This window comes from Siphateles boraxobius, unplaced genomic scaffold (assembly GCF_051911475.1).
Source record: "Siphateles boraxobius isolate OS27281-9 unplaced genomic scaffold, OSU_SipBor_1 43, whole genome shotgun sequence".
In the NCBI taxonomy this organism is placed as follows: Eukaryota; Metazoa; Chordata; class Actinopteri; order Cypriniformes; family Leuciscidae; genus Siphateles; species Siphateles boraxobius.
Genome location: NW_027509064.1, coordinates 408,311 through 429,095, shown reverse-complemented (window position 1 = coordinate 429,095; position 20,785 = coordinate 408,311). Strand labels below are relative to the sequence as shown.

The following is a 20,785-nucleotide window of genomic DNA, read 5'->3' as shown; positions in this document are numbered from 1 at the left end:
GGTCATATGCTCTTATTGACAAATGCGGAACAACTAGTTGATGCGTTCATGACATCAAGGCTAGATTATTGTAATGCTCTACTGGTTGGTTGCCTTGCACGCTTAATAAACAAACTACAGCTAGTTCAAAACGCAGCCGCTAGAGTTCTTACCAGAACCAGGAAGTACGACCATATTAGCCCGGTTCTGTCAACACTGCATTGGCTCCCTATTAAACATCGTATAAATTTTAAAATATTGCTGATTACTTACAAAGCACTAAATGGTTTAGCTCCCCAGTACTTGAGCGAGCTCTTAAAGCATTATAGTCCTTCACGTCTATTGCGATTTCAAAGTTCTGACCAGTTGATAATACCTAGAATATCTAAATCGACTGCTGGCGGTAGATCCTTTTCCTATTTAGCACCAAAACTTTGGAACAATCTTCCTAACATTGTCCGGGAAGCAGACACAGTCAGTCAGTTCAAAGCTAGACTAAAAACACATCTCTTTGACCTAGCATTCACATAATACCCTATAGACTCCTATAATTCAATATTAGGCTGCTTAGATTAGGTCAGCCGGAACTGGGAACACTTCCCTTAAATCCTGATGTTCTCGTTACATCATAAGAAGAATAGCAATCTACGCTATTTTTTTTTTTAATCTACGCTAGTCTTTGTTTATCCCGAGGTTTTCCCGCAGCCTGCCGGATCCAGGCCGTTTCCAGATCTGACGAAGGACTTTCGCCTGGACCTGATGACAATGCAGTGCTGAAGTGCCAACTAGCCTCTCCCTATGGAGGATCCCTATACCACTCTACAGATAAAGCATTGTGGAATTTTTCGGTTCGCGTACCTACCCAAAATGATAAGATAAAATAAAATTCTGCATCAAAATTTATAGACAAGACAAGTAGTTTGTTTAGGCATGGTTTGTAAGGAATTACAAACCTGCGCACATATATTCAAACGCACATAACTATAGAATCAATTCTTAATGCGCATGTGAACGCCATCAGCGTCTATCACAGGTTCACGTTTAAAGTCTGTTTAGAGAGAACGGTTTCGTCTTAGCGGCCCCTAATTTAATAACAAATGATCATTTAGACGGAAGTGAATCAATCAAAACTAACTTTAGCTGGAAAAAACATTTTTCAAGAACCACTATAAAACCAAACCAATCTCTGTTACCTTAAATTATATGTTTATCTCTGTAAAGCTGCTTTGAAACAATCTACATTGTTAAAAGTGCTATATAAATGAGGATGACTTGACTTGACTTGACTGACTAGGGAAATGTGACTCCTCTGCGTTGCAGTGGAGCTCTGTGGTTTGGGTTTTCCGGTTGAAACTGGCAGCAAACCAGGCATTCTCTGACATATTCTGCCACGTCTTTCTGCATGCGGGGCCAGTAGGCCACTTGCTTCAGTGTCTCATAAGTGGCCCTGGTGCCGTGGTGTCCGGCACATGGTGCATCGTGGGCATACATCGTGGGCATACATCAGTTGGAGGGGTCTGAGAGGTGGTTCAGAATAGTCTGTATGGATGTGTCAGAGGCTTACATGTTTGCTATGTCGTTGTTTGACATCTGTGGAGCTAGCTTTAGAGGCTGTGAGGTTGGCACTGTTGCAGGAAAGGTTAGTTTGCTACGGGTTACCACTGCAACGTTAAAGGTAGGTGGGTGGTTTGGAAGTGACCATAGAGTGCCGTGCAGTGTGCCAGTCTTGGCAATGGCATCAGTTTGGTCATTCAAGTCTTTGTCAAGGCCCAGTTGCCTTGAGTGTCCTTTTTCTCTTTTTCCAGTAGCCAATCATGTTGTGTGTTTTTGTGATGTCATCGCATGCCTTGAACAGATGTTGGTGTGTGACAGGCATGTTATTTGAAGTCTTAAAGCCATTTTGTTTCCAGCCTGGAAGGTGGCATGTGAAACTGAGTCTGGCATAGTTAAAGTCTGTGCACATAACGAGTTCTTTGATGTTATGTGTCAACGCGATTTGCAGCGTTATGAGAATGGCTGCTACCTCAGCATATTTTGATGACTGCGGGCCCAACTTGAAGTATTGTGGTGGGCACGGTATGTCATTTACCCACAGCAAGCCCGCACCTGCTTGGCGAGTGCCCTCATGTTGGTAGGAACATCCATCGATGTAGGCTGTGGGCATACCTTGGCACGCATTCTCTTCAAAGTACCTGTGACAGGTCAGTTGTTGCTGTTGGGGTTCTTCTACATCCCCCGTCGCAGCTGGTGTGTTATCAGAGCAGTTTTGGCAGGCTGTTTGGAGACTGTGTATACTGCAAGGTGTTGGTCCTCTGTAAGTTCTGTTCTGCATACCTGGTCTTTGTCCATTGGCATGACCGAAGTGATGGAGATGAGTTTGAAGGGTGCTGTGAACACTGTGGTTTGTGCTCCCTTCGGGTATCATTGAAGATGGGATTGGCCCAATGATTGGTAGTGTGGGTTCAAAGTCATGGAAGTCGTGGCTCACTAGCCATCCCACTCGGTAGGCCTTGGGAATTGTGATGTCCCTTGCCATGCAGTTGTTGAAAAGGATGTAGACTACACGAGATGACACTTCAGTAAGGGGTGTGGCTTCCAGCGTGAGTCCAAGTTCAACACATTCAGGTGAAGGTTGAAAGAAGCCCAGCGTGTGGTTTAGGGTTTGACCACAACGCATGTTGAGCCGGACGGCGACCCCTTTGGTGTAAGCTGGTATCACAGTTTACGGTTCGTTGATTAGGGTGCAAACCTCAGGAATGGTCTGACCTGACAGGAGGTTCTCAGTGTTGGTTGGAACAACAGGGGGCTGTAAAGTCAATGGGACCCACACTACCTCATTAATGATGTCCACATGAGCCTTGAGGCGAGTCAGGATGTCTGCTCCGATGTAGACATCATGGGGCGGGTCCGAAAGGACCAGGAAGTAATAGGTCAGACACTGGTGGTTCCAGTTCAGGTTCAAAGCGCAGACACCTTTGGCCGTCATCATGGTTGATGGGCACGTGTTTAAAGGAAAACGGGTGCGCTTGCTGGCAGAAGGAAGGTCCGGTGTGTCTTCAATGAGAGCATTGAATAGTGAGACACTGATGGCTGAGTTGTCTCCCCATAGTGCAAGTACAATGTCAGTAGTGGTTACATCATTCAACTGCAGGTCAGTTGTGACCTTGGGGCAGAAGGAATCAGATTCTTTGATGAGCTGAAATGTGTAGAGTAGTGAACTTGAATCTTGGTCTGGTGTGGGAACTGTGTCCCTGTGGCTGGCTGTGAGAGTTCCTGTGAACTCTGTGACCTGACAGCCTGGCTCTGCGGGAATTCTCGTGACCTCTGTGACCTGACAGTCTGGCTCGGTTGGCCTGTGTGACTGGAGGGGGAGGGGTTCCCGGACTTGAGCCCAAACTTTCACTGTTTGAAGTCCAGTAAAGGTTCAAAGCGATCTAGCAGGTCTTTGCCAATTAGAAGTGGGTAAGTGTTCATTTTTGGGATGTGCACTGGGTGGATCAGACTCTTAGAACCAATTTTCAGGTGAATGGAAGCTCCCTGTTCGAGCCGGATGTTGTTCTGACTGTACGACTGCACATTCAGCTCACACTTTTGCGATGTCAGAGTTCGATCTTGTATCTTAACTTTAGCACTGAGTCTTTCAAAGAGTTGAGCTGACATTAAAGTAAGGTCTGAGCCAGTGTCTAGCAGGGCGTCAAAGCTCACCTCATTTTCCAAAGTGATAGCCAGGACAGCATTTCCTGGTCCTTTGGGATTTTGGTCCCAGTTTTAGGAAATTGTGCTGTCTTGCTCAGGCTGTGCAGCTGTCAGCTGTGGTGGCTGGGTGATGCTGTGACTTTGTGAATCGAAGGTTAGCTCTGTGGTCTGTGGCTGACAAGCAGTGTTCTGGGTGCTTGGTCTTACGCTTAGGCATAGGATATCAGGCTCATCCATCCTGTTGTCTTCCTTGTGATATTTTCTGTGCAGAATCTCTTTCAGCACCTTCAGGATCTCTGCTCTCTCTGATGTGGCTGCACTGTTTTGATCTGATGTGGGCTCAGACTTGGGCTTACCAGTGGCACGTTGAGAGGGGTTCCGATGCCGGCTTTCTGGGCTTGATGCTCCGGACGATGGGGATCGGCTATTTCTGGGTCGCCGGCTGGCTTCCCAGGTGGCTCCACCCCTTGGGTTGTTGGATGGGTGTTGCCGGTCCCAGAATCTTTCAGAGCGCCCGGTCTGGTGCTCTGGATGAGCACCCTCACGGTTGTGCTGCCCTCTTCTGGCTTGGAGCTGTCTTGACTCTCTGTACAAAGGTCTGTGGTGTTGTGGGGCGCCCTCTAGAGTCAGCTCTGAATAGTGTTCGGAGACAGGGAAGACTGTGTGGTTTTTCACAGTCTTTTCGGAAACAGTCTTTTCCTTGACATAAGCTTTGTGGGCAAAGTCTCGTGGCTGTTGTGTAGATATGCTACGTGGACAGGCCAGGACGCCCATGTGATGACTCACTGTGGGATGTAGATTTCGGAGAAACCGAGTTCTGAAGTTGAAATCCTCTTCCATACCTGGCTCGTTCCGTGCTCCGAAGTAGGCTTGTCCGAATCGGCCGTAGCCCTTGGTCTGATTCTGGATCAGGGAATTATTGGATCAAAGCTTGTCGCAGCTGCTGGTATTCAGTTTTGACAGTCTCTAGTTGATGGTTTAGGAAGCTGCGCACGTCATGGCTAGATGTAATTCTTAGCAGGTAAAATCTGTCCCAAGTAGTTACATTGGCGACAGTCTGTAAATGAAAGTCAATGTCTTGCAGGTAGGCATGCATGTTGTGGCCTCCTGCAGGGTTCGGAGTGAACGTAGGGATGTTTCTGGCCAGCTTGTCAAGTTCTTTGGGGGCCATGCCGTGGTTAGCGGCAGGGGTTGTCTGGAAGCTGGCTGGTGACATCTAGAGCAATGGGCTTTTAACCGCCCTTTCAGCTGTGAGTTTGTGGCTGAAAGGTACGGACCGGCTGGTTAGGGGAAACTTTGTGGTGTGGACTTCCCCTTCCTGGTCATTCTGCAGTCTATAAGAGTGTCTCAGCTCTATGTGAACAATGTCAAGTTCGTTTTTTAGATCGTGTCTCTGCTGAGTAAGCTCGTGGATTTCAGCTTGGGCTGCGTGCAAGTGTTTTTTGGAGGCCTTGGCTTTAGCGTCTCTTTCTTTTAGTTCAGTCTCTGCTCTTGCAAGGAGAGCTTCACCTTGTCGGAGTTTCTCGTTGAGTTCCTCTCTGGAGTTTCTCTCCGCTTGCTTTCTTTATTCTGTGTCAAGACGAAGATCACCCAGGGCCTTTTGAAGTCTTTCCGCTTCTTTCTGTAACGCTGGGTCGGTTGCATCCTCTGTCCCACGCTGGTCGTGGGTCTCGAGGAGTAGTTGATTGGCTCTGCGCGTGGGCCTGGTTCCTCCAGGCCCCATCCGCTTGAAGCTTTAGCGTTGCGGCTTCCTGCTCCAGGTTGATGCTGCTCCTTTCTCTGAGCCGTGCCTGAGCGAGGTTTCCAACGATTTTGGCCCAGTCTTTGTAGTTGTAGCTCTGGGTCGGATCGTGGGCCATCAGCTTGTCCACGTCGGCGTCCTTGGGCAGGAAGAGGTCGGGAGGTTATCCCAGTGGGCTGCGGGAATGTAGGACAGGAACATACTGGCTCACTGTGGGCGAGAGGAACACAACACACACAAACAAAGAGACCAATACAAGTTTGTTCTAAGGTTAACAAGCTATACTCATACGGGCTATGCCGTTTATGAGAATTTTGGGGCTAACGGATGTAAACAGTTAGCGGAGCCAATTATCTTGGGTCGACGAAGGACCCGAACTAGAGATTTGACAGGCAGTAGCCTAGCGGGTCATGTGATGACACCGGCTGCTTGGTTTGTCGCTCTATTATTTAGCTTCCTTGGTGGCTCTCAGAGGTTCTATCTCTAGGTGAAATGAAAGGAACAGATCACAACAGAACAGAAAAATAGCAATATGGAAAAGATTGAAGTAGAATGAAACAAATTAATAAAATGAATAGGTCTGTAATGAAATGGACAAATACTAACACAGAAAGTGTGATAGGAGATAAGGAGGCCTGAGCCTGCTATCCAGGGTTTAAGATAGGGCCAGCAGGTGAGTGGGGGCTACCGGGGTAGAGACCCTAGGACAGAGGTCTTCATTCCTGCTCCTGGAGGGCCACTGTCCTGCAGAGTTTATTTCCAGCCTGCTTCAGAACACCTGCCTTTGTATATTCAAGCGATCCTGAAGAGCTTGATGATCTGATTCAGGTGCCTTTGATTAGGGTTGGAACTAAACTCTGCAGGACAGTGGCCCTCCAGGAGCAGGATTGAAGACCTCTGCCCTAGGATGATGGTGTGGCTTGAAGAAGAGATGGGCCAAATACTTAAACTATCCGGGAGATATCTAGTATTCTGTGGCTTATAGTAAGCGGTGGGTTAATAAAATGGGTTTTATTAAATTTAGTTTACCTGCGGTGAATTGAGGCCACTCTGGTGGGACCCCGTGGCTCAGTCACCCCTCCGACAGTTCCCAACACTTGACCGCAGTGTTCTCGGGCAACTCCGTTGTCTCCCTGTACCTTGCTGCGCCCTCTCAAACAACCTGACTTTAAACACAACCGGCACCCCTGAAGTGTCAACCACCAGACGGCACGGCAAAGTGGATTTTCCCCAGAACCCTCAAAAAGAGTGGCCCCTCTTTAGGCCTTGGTTTAAGTAATTATTCCAAAATTGCCTTGTGTGTCGACTGACGTGGTTGACGTTACCTTTTGGAGTGCCAAATTGCTGATGTCGCAGTTGCGTGCCGCAGCAATGTTACGGGATTCGGGAGTGTCCGAAACTCACACACGGCCAGCGTCAGTACCGCCGGTCAGGTAACCTCGCTTTGGGATACCAATCAGAGAATACCGCAACTCACCACAGTGCTCTAGTGAATGCCACCTAGAACTACACAAAGGTTAAACAAGTGAAACTTAAAGTGGATTAAGGATTCCTTGTTTAAACCAAATGGATTGATTTTTTTCTTTTTATGTAGCAATAAGAGTCAAAGATTTTACTAAATAATAATAAACAAAGGGAAATTATGATAATGATGGTATTTTATCAAAATAACCTAACCCCAAAAAAGAGAAATAGAAAATAAAGAAAACCAGATGGAACACAGGAGGAGGCAGGCTGTAGTGACATGTTGGCGCCACCAGGGTGTGTACTTCCTCAGTGGTGGTGCACCTGACTGAAGAGACAAACTTAATTCAAATTAAATTCAAAGAAGTTTAAATAAAATTTAACTAAGCATGCAAGAAGAATTAAGGAAAATCAGAATAATGTCCGATAACTACCAATGATAACAGTAAGGTATCATTAATAATTATGAAATAATCAAAAGAGAAAAGTAGAAATAAGCCAAGCAGGATGAAACACAGGAGGAGGCAAACCGTAGTAGTAGGTTTTCGCCACAAGGGGGGCGCACATCCTCCCTGTGGTTAACTTGGTTGAATCAGACACCTTAATTTAAGTTTAAATTCAAAGTTGTTTGAACCAATCTTAAATAAGTGTGTAAAAGGATTGAAGAATCAGGATGATATCCTATAATAATTACGATAACAGTGAAGTGTCATCAATAATTAAAAATAATCAAAAGAGAAAAAGGAGAAATAAAACAATTCACAAAGGAGCTAAAGAGAAAGAAAAGAGAGCTGAGTGAACCAACTTAGCGGTTGGTGGCCACTAGGTGGCGGATTTCCTTCTAAGTGGGCTTTAGATGGCTAGGCTGGGATTTTAATCTAAGTTTTAATCCAAATCGTGTTTGACCAAACTTAAAGTAAATGTACCAGTCAAAAGCTGGGAAATTGTCTAACATGAAATAATATTTGCACGAGCAAAGCTGTAAATGCAAATAATTATTGAGAATTTAGACAGGCTAATTCACTAGTCACACTATAATTTAGCAGTGAGAGAGCATTCTCTGATAACGCCACGAGATGGCGCTATTGGGCTTATGCAGGCTAAAATCAAAAGGCAAGGTGTAATTTGAGACTTCTAAACACTTAAAGGACGCCCTCTGGTGTTTAGCAAGCGGAATTACAACCAACTTTAATGTGATTCAACAGTAAGAGCGTTTCTACGCGTCGGTTTCCTGCAAAAATCACGAGTAATTCATTGAGACCTTGGCAGGTCTTGCGGTGCTATTATACTACACAAAAACTGGTGGCAGGGTTTCTTTGCTGCACTATGCGTAGATGTGGACAACAGGAATTATGCGTCTGTTGTTTCGACTCCCATTACACATTATCAATATAATACTTATGGTTCCAATGTGTTAGGTTTTCGAATGATTAGCTACGTCAATGTTAACCAGGGTTATCGTTAATCTAACGATTATAATATCAGATCAGGCATTTTAACTGTAGATGAAGAACATCGTCCATCCAGTTGTATTTGCGCGCTGGAGAAGATGTCTTCGTTCTAACAGGCGGATTTGATAATATTAAAAAAAATGTAGTACTGCAAAAGAGATTTTCATCGTTTTTGCAGGAACAAATTTAATACTACGAAACGTCTACGGTTACGTATGTAACCCTCGTTCCCTGAGTAGGGAACGGAGACGTTACGTCGGATGACGACGAATGGGGTTTCGCTTAGAAAGCCTATCAACTTCGAGTATTACAAAACGAGCCAATGGCAAAGAAATGCCATGGGTCTGCGGAATTTGCATGGCGTAACTCCGCCCCACCTCGTGGGTATAAAAGGAGGAAGCCGGCAGCAAGCAGATATGTTTCTTCGCTGAGGAGCCAAGACTGAGCTCAGGCGATCCCTGCGGTACAGCGGAAAGTGGCAGGCAGACGTAACGTCTCCGTTCCCTACTCAGGGAACGAGGGTTACATACGTAACCGTAGACGTTCCCTTTCGTTGTCACTCCGAGTTACGTCGGATGACGACGAATGGGGTTACCAGTCTAATCACGCCACCTTCTCAGCTGTCTTCCAGTGCCCTGCGTAAATCGAGATCCCTGTCAGCCTGGACAAAGGACTCCATATAACACAGGAATACCAAGGTACACTGGGAAGCATATCCCAAGCTTAGGGGAAGTATGCAATTAATGCCAGCCCGGAGGGGGGGGACTTAGAGAATACACATATGACCCGAAGGAAGCATATGGAAAACACTGGGGTGTCCAGCCGCAGGTGGAATATTTCAACCTCAGGGGTGGCAAGGTGGCTTGCCAAGGGAAAGACACACGCTCAGAGAGGCTTACAGTGGAAATACACATGTGGGGGTCGCTCAGAGGAGGGACCATGCACACGGGAGGCACCTAGCCGACGCACAGGCAATAGACACTGGCGCCGACGTCAGGAGTGCTGGAGGAGCTCAGGGCTTTCGGAGAAGCTCACCTGAGGAAAATATCGCACGTATCCAGTCCGTGGAGTGGAATGGCGAGCAAGCGAAGACACCTGAGCGGGTCCGGTACTAGCTGGTTGAAGCGAGTACACGAGAGGACACAGGCTCCACTCGGAGATTATAGAATCTGGCGAATGTGTTAGGTGTCGCCCAGCCTGCAGCTCTGCAGATGTCTGTTAGCGAGGCGCCATGCGCTAGAGCCCAAGAGGACGCCACACTCCGGGTGGAGTGGGCAGTCACACCAAGGGGGCACGGTCGACTTTGCTGCTGGTAAGCCAAAGCAATGGTGTCCACTATCCAGTGAGACAACCTTTGCTTGGAGAGAGCCTTACCCTTCAGCTTCCCACCATAACAGACAAAGAGCTGGTCTGAGGTCCTGAAACACTGCGTTCTGTCTACATAGGCGCGGAGAGCGCGTACTGGACAGAGCAGTGTCAAGGCTGGGTCTGCCTCCTCCGAGGGCAGCGCTTGCAGGTTCACCACCTGGTCCCGAAAGGGAGTGGTAGGAACCTTGGGCACATATCCAGGCCGGGGTCTCAGGATCACGTGAGAGTAAGCCGGCCCAAATTCCAGGCACGCTTCGTCAACGGAGAATGCGTGCAGGTCCCCAACCCTCTTGATGGAGGCCAGTGCAACCAGGAGCGCTGTCTTCATAGACAGGAACTTAAGCTCGACTGATTGCAGGGGCTCAAAGGGAGCACTCTTCAGGGCAGTTAGAACCACTGAGAGGTCCCAAGAGGGAACGAGAGGAGGACGAGGAGGATTCAGTCTCCTCGCTCCTCTCAGGAACCTGATGATCAGGTCGTGCTTCCCCACCGACTTACCTTCGATGAGGTCATGATGTGCGGCAATGGCGGCAACATAGACCTTCAGGGTGGAGGGAGACAGCCTTCGCTCCAGCCCCTGTTGAAGGAAGGAAAGCAAAACACTGATCGAGCATCTCCGGGGGTCTTCTCGGTGAGAAGAGCACCAGTTGACGAAGAGGTTCCACTTCAACGCATAGACGTGTCTCGTGGACGGCGCTCCAGCGGAAGTGATGGTAGCCACCACCGCTGGTGGTAGGGTACTCAAACATGCCTCGTCCCATCCAGGAGCCACACGTGGAGGTTCCAAAGATCGGGACGAGGGTGCCATAGGGTGCCCCGTCCCTGAGAAAGAAGGTTCTTCCTCAGAGGGATCGGCCAGGGAGGTGCTGTCGCGAGGAGTACTAGTTCGGGGAACCAGGTCCGGTTGGGCCAGTAAGGGGCAACCAGAATGACCTGCTCCTCGTCCTCCCTGACCTTGCGCAAAGTGTGCGCAAGAAGGCTCACTGGGGGAAACGCATACTTGCGGCCCTGCGGCCAGCTGTGCGCCAGAGCATCCGTGCCGAGCGTGCCCTCGGTCAGGGAATAGAACTGGGCGCAATGGGTAGAGTCGTGAGAGGCAAACAGATCTATCTGCGCGTCCCCGAACTGGTCCCAAATCAGCTGAACCGACTGGGGATGGAGTCGCCATTCTCCAGGGAGGGGCTGAAGCCGTGAGAGCTCGTCGGCTGCACAGTTCAGCGCTCCGGGAATGAAGATGGCTCGAAGCGACCTCAGATGCTTCTGACTCCATAGGAGGAGGTGGCGAGCGAGTTGTGACATACGGCGGGAGCGTAGACCACCTTGATGGTTGATGTACGCCACAGTGGCGGTATTGTCTGAACGGACTAGTACGTGTTGACCCCTGAGCAACGCCCGGAAGCGGTGCAGGGCAAGGCGTACTGCCAACAACTCGAGGCAATTGACATGCCACAGCCGCTGGGGTCCTGTCCAGGAGCCCGCAGCAGCATGTCCATTGCACATGGCGCCCCAGCCCGTGGTGGAGGCATCTGTTGAGACAACAACATGCCGGGAAGCTCGTGCCAGGGGGACACCGGCCCTGAGAAAACCGAGGTTCGCCCACGGGGTGAAGAACTGACGGCAGGTCGGAGTAACTGGTACTCGGAACGTGCCGTGTTGCCATGCCCACCTCGGGACTCGGTCGCGAAGCCAAAGCTGAAGCGGTCTCATATGAAGCAATCCGAGCGGCGTGACCGCGGCTGCAGATGCCATATGCCCCAGGAGCCTCTGAAAAAGTTTCAGTGGAACCGCACTCTTGCCCTCGAATTGTCTTAGGCAAGTCAGCAGTGACTGCGCGCGCTCGCTCGTAAGCTGCGCGGACATGGCGACCGAGTCGATGTCCATACCGAGAAAAGAGATCCTCTGCACGGGGCAAAGTTTGCTCTTCTCCCAGTTGACCCGAAGGCCCAGACGGGCTAGGTGCCGAAGCACTAGGTCCCTGTGTTCGCAAACCTGATCTCGAGAGTGAGCTAGGATCAGCCAGTCGTCGATATAACTCAGGATGCGAACCCCTTGTTCTCGAAGGGGAACAAGGGCCGCCTCGACGACCTTCGTGAAGATGCGAGGAGACAGGGCTAGCCCGAAAGGGAGAACCGCGTACTGGTATGCCTGCCCCTCGAAAGCAAACCGGAGGAACGGTCTGTGTCGAGGAAGAATGGAGACATGAAAGTAGGCGTCCTTCAGGTCGATCGCTGCAAACCAATCCTGGGGCCGTATGCATTCGAAAACGCGTTTGGCGGTGAGCATCTTGAACGGCATCCTGTGAAGGGAGCGGTTCAGCACGCGCAAGTCCAGGATTGGCCGTAACCCACCGGTTTTCTTGGGGACAATGAAGTAGGGGCTGTAGAAGCCGGACCTCATCTCGGCTGGAGGGACAGTCTCGATTGCACCCTTCGCCAGCAGGGTGGCAATCTCTGCTCTCATGATAGGGGCATTGCCACCGACCAAAGTGGAGCGGACTCCCCTGAAGCGGGGAGGAGACCGTGCGAACTGAATCGCATAGCCGAGCCTGACGGTACGCACGATCCAGTGGGACAGACGGGGAAGCTCTAGCCAGGCTCCCAGGAACTGAACCAACGGGATCATGCGAGCCACAGGCGTCCCCCCGGAGGGGCAGCGAAGCGGAGTAACTGGCCCAGATGTGGACGGCATAGCGGCCCGGAGAGGGGGCACAGTTAGCAACCGCGCCCTGGCAGAGGGGGCCAGGGGAGGACCAGGCTGGTCGTCCCGCGGGGGCCTGCTCTGCCAGGGGTCTGGCGACAGAGGGGGACAGCGGCGAAGCGGTCCGTGGACGGCACGCCATGTCAACCACCTCTGGGACAGAGGGGGACGAGGAGAGCACGGCTTGTGGGCGGCGCTCTGTGACGTCCGAGAACTCTGTGCTCAGAGACGGGAGAATCAGCTCTTTGGAGAATAAGGATTCTTCCCCGGCCCTCCCCGGGGAAAGGAGTGGTCCTGCTACCAACTCCTGGAAAGAACTGAGTCCCATCTCTAAGGAGCCCAACTCAAGAGCGCCGCTTAACCCGGCGTGTAGCGGGGTGCGGGGCTGGAGAGGACTGTGGCGTCCGACCGCGGCCTCCAGAGCCGACCCGGGTGAACGGGCGGGGTGGGAGCCGCGGGGGGGCGCCCTCGGCAGTGGGCAGACTGAGGGATCTGAGCGGACGGCGGGGCCGTCGGGACAGAATCAACCTCAGTCTGCTCCATCGCCGAGGTGCCCGTCTCACGAGCGCCGCTTAACCCGGCGTGTAGCGGGGGGCGGGGCTGGAGAGGGCTGTGGCGTCCGCCCGCGGCCCCCAGAGCCGGCCCGTGAACGGGCGGGGTGGGAGCCGCGGGAGGGCGCCTTCGGCGGTGGGCAGACGAGGGATCTGAGCGGACGGCGGGGCCGTCGGGACAGAATCAACCTCACTCTGCTCATGGGCGGCTGAGAGCTGTTGGGCAAGCCCTCAACCGCACCGCCGAAGAGGCCGACCTGGGATATGGGAATGTCGGACAGACGGGTCCGCGCGACATCCAGCACATCAGACAGGTTCAGCCACAGACTGGTGAGCATCACCTGACCCAGGGAGCGTACGGCCACTTTCGTCGCTCAGAGAGCAAGGTCAGTGGCGGCGCGCAGCTCAGTGAAGAGCCCTGGGTCAGTCCCGCCCTCGTGCAGGTCCATGAGCATCTGGGTCAGGTGGACCAGCAGAATGACCATGGCATGCAGTGAGGCGGCTGCCAGTCCCGTGGCGCTATAGGATCTCGCCACAAGCGTAGACGAAAAACTACAGGCCACGGGCGGGTGCTTAGGATTGCGCCGAGAAGAAGCACTCTGAGGACACATAGCATCGCAACAGAGCGTTCAGCCGGGGGAACCCCAGTGTACCCATGGGCAGCGGCCCCATCGAGGGGAGGAAAGGCGGATGAGATCAGCGAGCGGTCCCGAGAAGACAAGGGGGTCTTCTTGGACTTCGAGATCTCATCATGCACGTCCGGGAAGAGAGGTATTGGGGTTTGCCGTGGACGAGGGTCGGCGGCCTTACCCAAAACCCATCGTCCCAGGAAAGCATGGTCGTCATCTCCGGATCAGACTCAGGCACAGCCGTATGCACACCGGAAGGTGGCAGCTGTGACGAGCCCTCACTTCCAGAAGACTCAAACCCACCTAGTGATGCTGCAACAGACATAGCATCTTCCTCTGTAGCTTCAACTGAAACACGCGGGCCACCAGAGGGTAGACTCGCGGGAATCAGCAGTTCACTAGCGGGCACCGTCATTGAAGAGGGGGGCTGGGGTCACGGACACATAGTCGGCGCCTAGATCCAGACCGTAACCCTCAGGTCACCCTGGCCACCAGCCGAAGATCGGGGGGTGGATGAGGGGACTCTCACTCTTGCGAGTTCACCGAGTCTCGACCTATATATGACGCGATGATCACGTTCCCAGCGAGAACATGAGTCACCCACGAGCGCTGTTCAAGCATGATCAAAGCCCAAACACACTAGACAGCGCTCGTGCCCATCAGAGTCCGATACCAGTCCGCTGCAACCAGAAATGCACGGGCGAGCCGTCTTTAAAAAGACGTGCCACGTGTAAGCTCTTTTAGTGAGAGAAAACTCAAGTGTTGAAGCACCCGGGGAGAAACGCACCGACTGGCAGACCACTGCAACAGATCAGCAGGAAGCACGCTCTCGCCGTAGATCGCCGTCACACCAACACTCGAGGTACTCGTTTGTAAAGCTGACAATTCAGAGATGGCTTGTGGAGAGAAGAATACACTTGGCTCCGAAGCGAAAACATATCTGCTTGCTGCCGGCTTCCTCCTTTTATACCCACGAGGTGGGGCGGAGTTACGCCATGCAAATTCCGCAGACCCATGGCATTTCTTTGCCATTGGCTCGTTTTGTAATACTCGAAGTTGATAGGCTTTCTAAGCGAAACCCCATTCGTCGTCATCCGACGTAACTCGGAGTGACAACGAAAGGGAACTGCAGTTTACTTTAGCGATTAACAGTGACCAAAATGTTTAGACACATTTAGGCTGTTAATCGTGCTAAACTGAAATTGGCTTTGGGCCTTTGCGGTCAGTTCAGTCAGTGAGTTCGCTCACTCCTCGAACGCGCGTACAATATTAATAACAATATACACATAGATTGAAACTGAATTGCTCATAAACAAGTTTAAAATGTGCTAAGCATTTTCTCCACCAAACTGTAACGAAACCTGGGTCAGGCTTTGGGGATATGTATTTTAAAATTAGTAATTTCACAATTAATAATTATTCATACGGTTTGACCCAGATAATCATACATGTTAAATCTCCCAAAAAGGGATAATATTTCCCTGCATCTGCATTCATATATGTACTTAGGCAATTAACACAAAGGATTATAATTAATTGCATATGTAGACTATATTTTACAGACAGGTTAAAATTAGCTCAATTGTATATCAATCCTTAATCAAAACGGATTATAATTAAATATTTAATATATCAATTATGCCTATCATAGATCGATCGTCGGGATAATCTTTAAGGGGATTAATTTGTGACCGAATCATCTCTTTGTCCAGCAAAAACTACGTATACAGTTACTAACGTTACAATAAATGTATTTAAAAACACAATAATGGCAACGACAATGGAAAAGAATGCATCAATAAAGAGAGAGAGAGAATGAGAGAGAGAGAGAGAATCTGGAAGGATCAGTGGCAAATTACAGACCTTAAAACCTTTGAGAGACAACATGGGGTAACACATCTTAATGCTCTTAAAGCCCGATACGAATATATATATGTGCAGTGGCTCGTTGTGTGGCTGCTTCGAAGGCATGTGGATGTGTTCCGTGGAAGAGTCACGTGGCCTGCGGATGGGTCCGGAGCGCGCACTTTCGAACGAAGGTTTAAAGGTCTCGGACGTGAAATTACCAAAGAAACGTTTTAGGCTAAGTTCACTTACTCGTCTGAGGAAATGAACAAAGTAGAAAGGAAAAATAAAACTTAAACAAAAGAAAAGATCCCCGGAGGGGGATCACGCGGAGCAGTTACATGATGATGCAAAGAGAGGAGAAGTAAGAGAGAGAGACTGATCTCTATCAGTCATTTAAAAGGGGTGAAGATGTCACACCCTCTTGGGGTATGTGAGCCAATCCGAAGTGGTCCCTTTGGAGGGAGATTTTATGACTCTTTGTGTTCAGACAGCACATTTGAATCTGCAATTTCATTGGGTGTTTTAAGAGAAAGAATCTTCGATTCTTATAATACCCTTGTGTCACAAAGTTAACAAAATATAATGTAAATTAACAAATGGGGAACGAAGATTGGAATTCATAGAGAACAAATATGGTTCGCATATTTGTATGCAAAATCTAAAACATTAACCCATTAGAGTTTACAAGAAAACAAAGGCCAAAACAACATCCGAAGGAAAATCATGAGATGTGAAAATTAGATACATGTTAATACATTTCTCAAGTGGTTTTATATATATATATATATATATATATATATATATATATATATATATATATATATATTAGTGGTGGGCATAGATTAATTTTTTTTAATCTAGATTATCTTGGAATTAATCTAGATTAATCTAGATTAAAAGGGCTCATTTGAATTCTGCCGAAGGCATTCAGAATACGTGTGCTACCCAAATAATGACTAAAATTAAGTCTTTGAGAACAGGTTTCTCAAGCCAGGTGGCGCATTAGACCAGGGGCTCATCACCTGTTTCTCATCAAAATGCATCACAAACTGCTTGAGAAAGCTATTCTACTATGATAATTGGTGAAAATAAATCATGTTCAATCAGATGTACTTGTGTTTACTAACTGATAGAGCAGTCTATCTGATAGAGCAGATAGAAAAGATTTTTTTTTTGGGGGGTCAGGGCTATACGTCCTCGTCCAAAGTGGCCAGACTAGCCTCCCATGGAAAGGCCACGAAGGACGATACGCCATGGCCGCCCGAGGGGTCGTCTCCACCATGGCCACCCGAACAGTCTGCTCCGCCCTGGTCTCCGGAGCCGTCGGTGCCGTCCTGGAGTCTTCAGTCCCTGTAGACCCTGCTGACCCTCCTGAGGAAGATTCCAGGACGCCCACCCCCCCTCCCTGGGTTCACCATGCACGGCGCGAGGACGCGCCTGCCGGGAGTACTGTCACAGTCACCCACTAGTCACATGTCTTCCTTTGTTCTGTTTTCCCGCCACTCATCTGTTTCTATGGTTACTGTCATTTAGTTCATCATCTGTTCCACCTGTGTCTAGTTAATCATCATCTGTGTCATCTGGTTTCTGATAATCTGTGTTCATTAGGGTTTGTATTTAGTTCCTTTCAGTTCAGCCAGTCTGGGTCCGTTCTCAGTGTTATTTAGAGTGTGTTCATCCTGCCTGTCTGTACCCGTTGGAATATATTAATAGTAAAAGTTTGTATTGGAGCTTTTTTGCATCTTCACCCTACACCACACCGTGACAGTGGGCACAATGAAAATTACTATGATACTTAGTCCACAGTATATTTAAGCTACATGCTTGTTTTTGTAAACATATCTTACATTTTTAAAGGAAAACATTGTCTTTTGTCACCATTACTCACTGTGGAACCATTTAATCCCACTTTATACGTTTCAGTGAGGAATCCCTCTAATTGCAAACTTTGGTAAATTTTTTGAAAGTGTTTAATGATAAAATTTCTTTGTGTGCTTTTACCTTACTAGCTAATTAAATTAATAATTCGTTACATTTATATAGCGCTTTTCTAGGTACTCAAATCGCTTTACATAGAAGGGGGAATCTTCTAAACCACCACCAATGTGCAGCATCCAACTGGATGATGCAACGCCAGCCATATTGCACCAGAATGCCCACCACACTCCAGCTTACTGGTGGAGAGGAGACAGTGATGAAGCCAATCAGTATATGGGGATGATTAGGAGGCCATGATGGACAGAGGCCAATGGGCAAATTTGGCCAGGATGCCGGGGTTAAACCCCTACTCTTTTTTTCGAAGGACATCCTGAGATGTTTAATGACCACAGAGAGTCAGGACCTCGGTTTTAAGTCTCATCCGAAGGACGGGAACCTTTTAACCTTACCTTACTACCTTAATTACTACCTTAATTTACAACTATATTTAGATAGGCCTACAAATTACACACATTCATTCAAATGAGATACACCGTAGAGCCCGTTTTGTCCTAAAGTCCTTTATGTATAACCGGGCATGATTCGGGAGCCGAGTTAAGGCTTGAGATTCCGGGCATGGAGAGGTCCCAGAGAGACCCAATTCCCCACAGTCCTGAGTTCCTGGGACCATCCTGCTCCGAGATACAACAATTTCCTGTCCAGCTTTGACCAGGCAAAAGCCGGACCCAAGCCGGACTCCAGGCATGGAGGGGTCACCCAGTGGGCCCTCTATGCCGGGAGCATTGAGCCCTAACTCTGCTTTCTCAATTGGTACACATATAACCATCATCCTCTCAGAGACGGATGTGTGCAGAGTTGTCAGCTTGATCTTGTTGTCAACAGCAAAGGCCACACCAGCGTCTCTCCTTCCCTCTGTCTTCCCATCCCAGAAGAAGGTGAAGTTTACCTCATGCACCTGACCCTGACCCTCAATCCTGGTCTCTTGAAGGGCAGCAATGTTCACTCTATATCGTTTTAGTTCTTTTGCAATCTGAGCTTTTCTCCGCTCAGGTCTGGAAACTCTGTCTAGTATAGTGCGGATGTTCCATGACGCAACAATCAACTTTTTGCTTTTTCTGTTTCGACCACTGAGGTGAAGTCCCTCAGGTAGCGGTAAACCAGCCAGGATGTATTCTGAGCACGCTTTTTTTAGCCCACCTTTTCTAGTGGCTTCCCCTTCTGGGGTAGGCAGTGCTTTCCCTAAAAAGGGCTGCCCAGACGCTCACAGTGCTGCCTCAGCCCACTGGCGCTCAGGATTCAGCGATGCTGCGACCATCAGCTGTGAGCCGCCTGTGTGCAAGGTTTTCACTATCAGCTCCCAGCTACTTCAGCCTGTTGATGTTGCGTTCTCCTCATCGCCACAGGGCTTCCACCTATGCCTCCAGTCAAGACGCCTTGCACAGTAGTAAAGGCAGTTTGCATCATACCCCCACCAGACTGCCTCTCTGGGCCTCCGCGCCGGTTACCACGTGGTGCACAAAGGTGCAACAAACAAGGTTGGTGAGGAGGCTGCCCCGCAGTAGCATCTTTCTTGCTGTTGATGCCATCCGTTGACCATGGTTGTGGTTGTTCCGCATTCCATCTTGTGTTTGCACCATTGACTCAAACTAGTGAGTTCCTCGCTGCTCACACCAACTGGCACCCTGCTGCCAGTGCCTTAGACACCCTAATCCCCTTGAGGGGGGTCTGCTCGGTTTTATGGCGCCAACCATACACTCGCCAGTTACAGAGTAGGTACTCGTCGCTTCTTGTGCACATTTTATAGGTGTTGCTGGGTGTAGCTAACCCCACACATAGCCTCCCCACTCTGCCCGGATGCAGTTTAACGTCTATGTCCAGGAGGGGACAAAAATAAATAAATACAAGCAAACAATTCAGTCAAACTTACAAAGAGCCAGCTGTAAACGTCAGAAGGACTAGCCGAGGTATGACTTTTCCAGACGGGGTAAATGAGTGCCGAGCGCCCGGTGATCACCTGGATCTAACAACTCTGAAAGTGTCAGATCGAAATTTTTAATAGGCACTATCTTTATAAATAAACCACAGATTTGAGCTTTAAACAACTACATTCTAACCTGAAAAACTCTTAAAACTAAATTTTGTATGCAGGTTTTCTCCTCCACTGTTGACGCTTGCTGGTTGGTGTGAGATGCATTCTGGGATACCTGGCTCTCTCAAGTCCGCACAAGTCACCTCTCGATGCATCCTCGGTAAAAGCAGCAGAGCAAGAATGTCACAGGCCGGAGGGTGCACAAATCCTCCTCCTTGCACCACTCCTACTAAGTGTACCACCTTAAGGAGCTAACCACGGAACACCACTAGACAGACAACCAGATAAGTAGTAAAAAGTTATTTTCTTTATTAAGTTAAAAATGTTGCGAATCCCAAGTTCCAACAGCAAGACGGGACTAACTCTCTCCTCCTTTACAGACCGTGGTAGCTGTTGGAGAGAGCCTCTTCGGAATGGCCAGAAGAACGTGGACACTCTGGGAATTCTCTTCGGATCAGACAGGGGTAAGTAGTCTTGCAACAACTCTTTTTCAGGTTAAGCGATGATATGTATTCACACAGTGAATCCTCTTCGGGGTAGTCCGAGGTACGTAATCATTCGGGAGGACTTTGTCGGAACAGCCAGAAGGACGTAAACACACTGGAAATTCTCTTCGGGTCAGACAGTGGTAAGTTGTCATACGATAGCTCTTTTTCAGGTTCAACAATGGTAGGTACTCAGGCAGTGAATCCTCTTCGGGACAGTCAGAGGTACGTAATCATCCAGGAGGGCTTCTTCAGAACAGCCAGAAGGACATAGACACACTGGGAATTCTCTTCAGGTCAGACAGTGGTTAGTGGTCACAATCCGTCTCTTTTTCAGATTAAATCATGAGATGTACTCACACAGTGAATCCTCTTTAGGACGATCAGAGGTACGTACTCATTCAGGAAGGCTTCTTCGGAACAGACAGAAGTGCGTAGACACACTGGGAATTCTCTTCGGGTCAGGCAGTGGTAAGTGGTCACAGAACCTCTCTTTTTCAGATTAAATCATGAGATGTACTCACACAGTGAATCCTCTTCGGGCCAGTCAGAGGTACGTACTCGTTCAGAAAGGCTTATTCGGAACAGACAGAAGGGCGTAGACACACTGGGAATTCTCTTTGGGTCAGACAGTGGTAAGTGCTCAAAGAACTTCTCTTTTTCAGATTTAAATCATGAGATGTACTCACACAGTGAACCCTCTTTAGGGCAGTCAGCGGTGTGCAATCATTCAGAAGGGCTTCGTCAGAATAGCCAGAAGGGCGTAGACACACTGGGAATTCTCTTCGGGTCAGACAGTGGTAAGTGGTCACAAAACGTCTCTTCTTCAGATTAAATCATGATATGTAC

The 20,785-nt window shown here is 49.1% G+C and overlaps 1 protein-coding gene across 1 annotated transcript in view; it reads right to left on the bottom strand.

The window, feature by feature from the left end:
• Positions 1 to 20,785, bottom strand: part of nkiras1 (NFKB inhibitor interacting Ras-like 1) — a 375,749-nt gene that overhangs the window by 309 nt on the left and 354,655 nt on the right. The window lies entirely within an intron of this gene.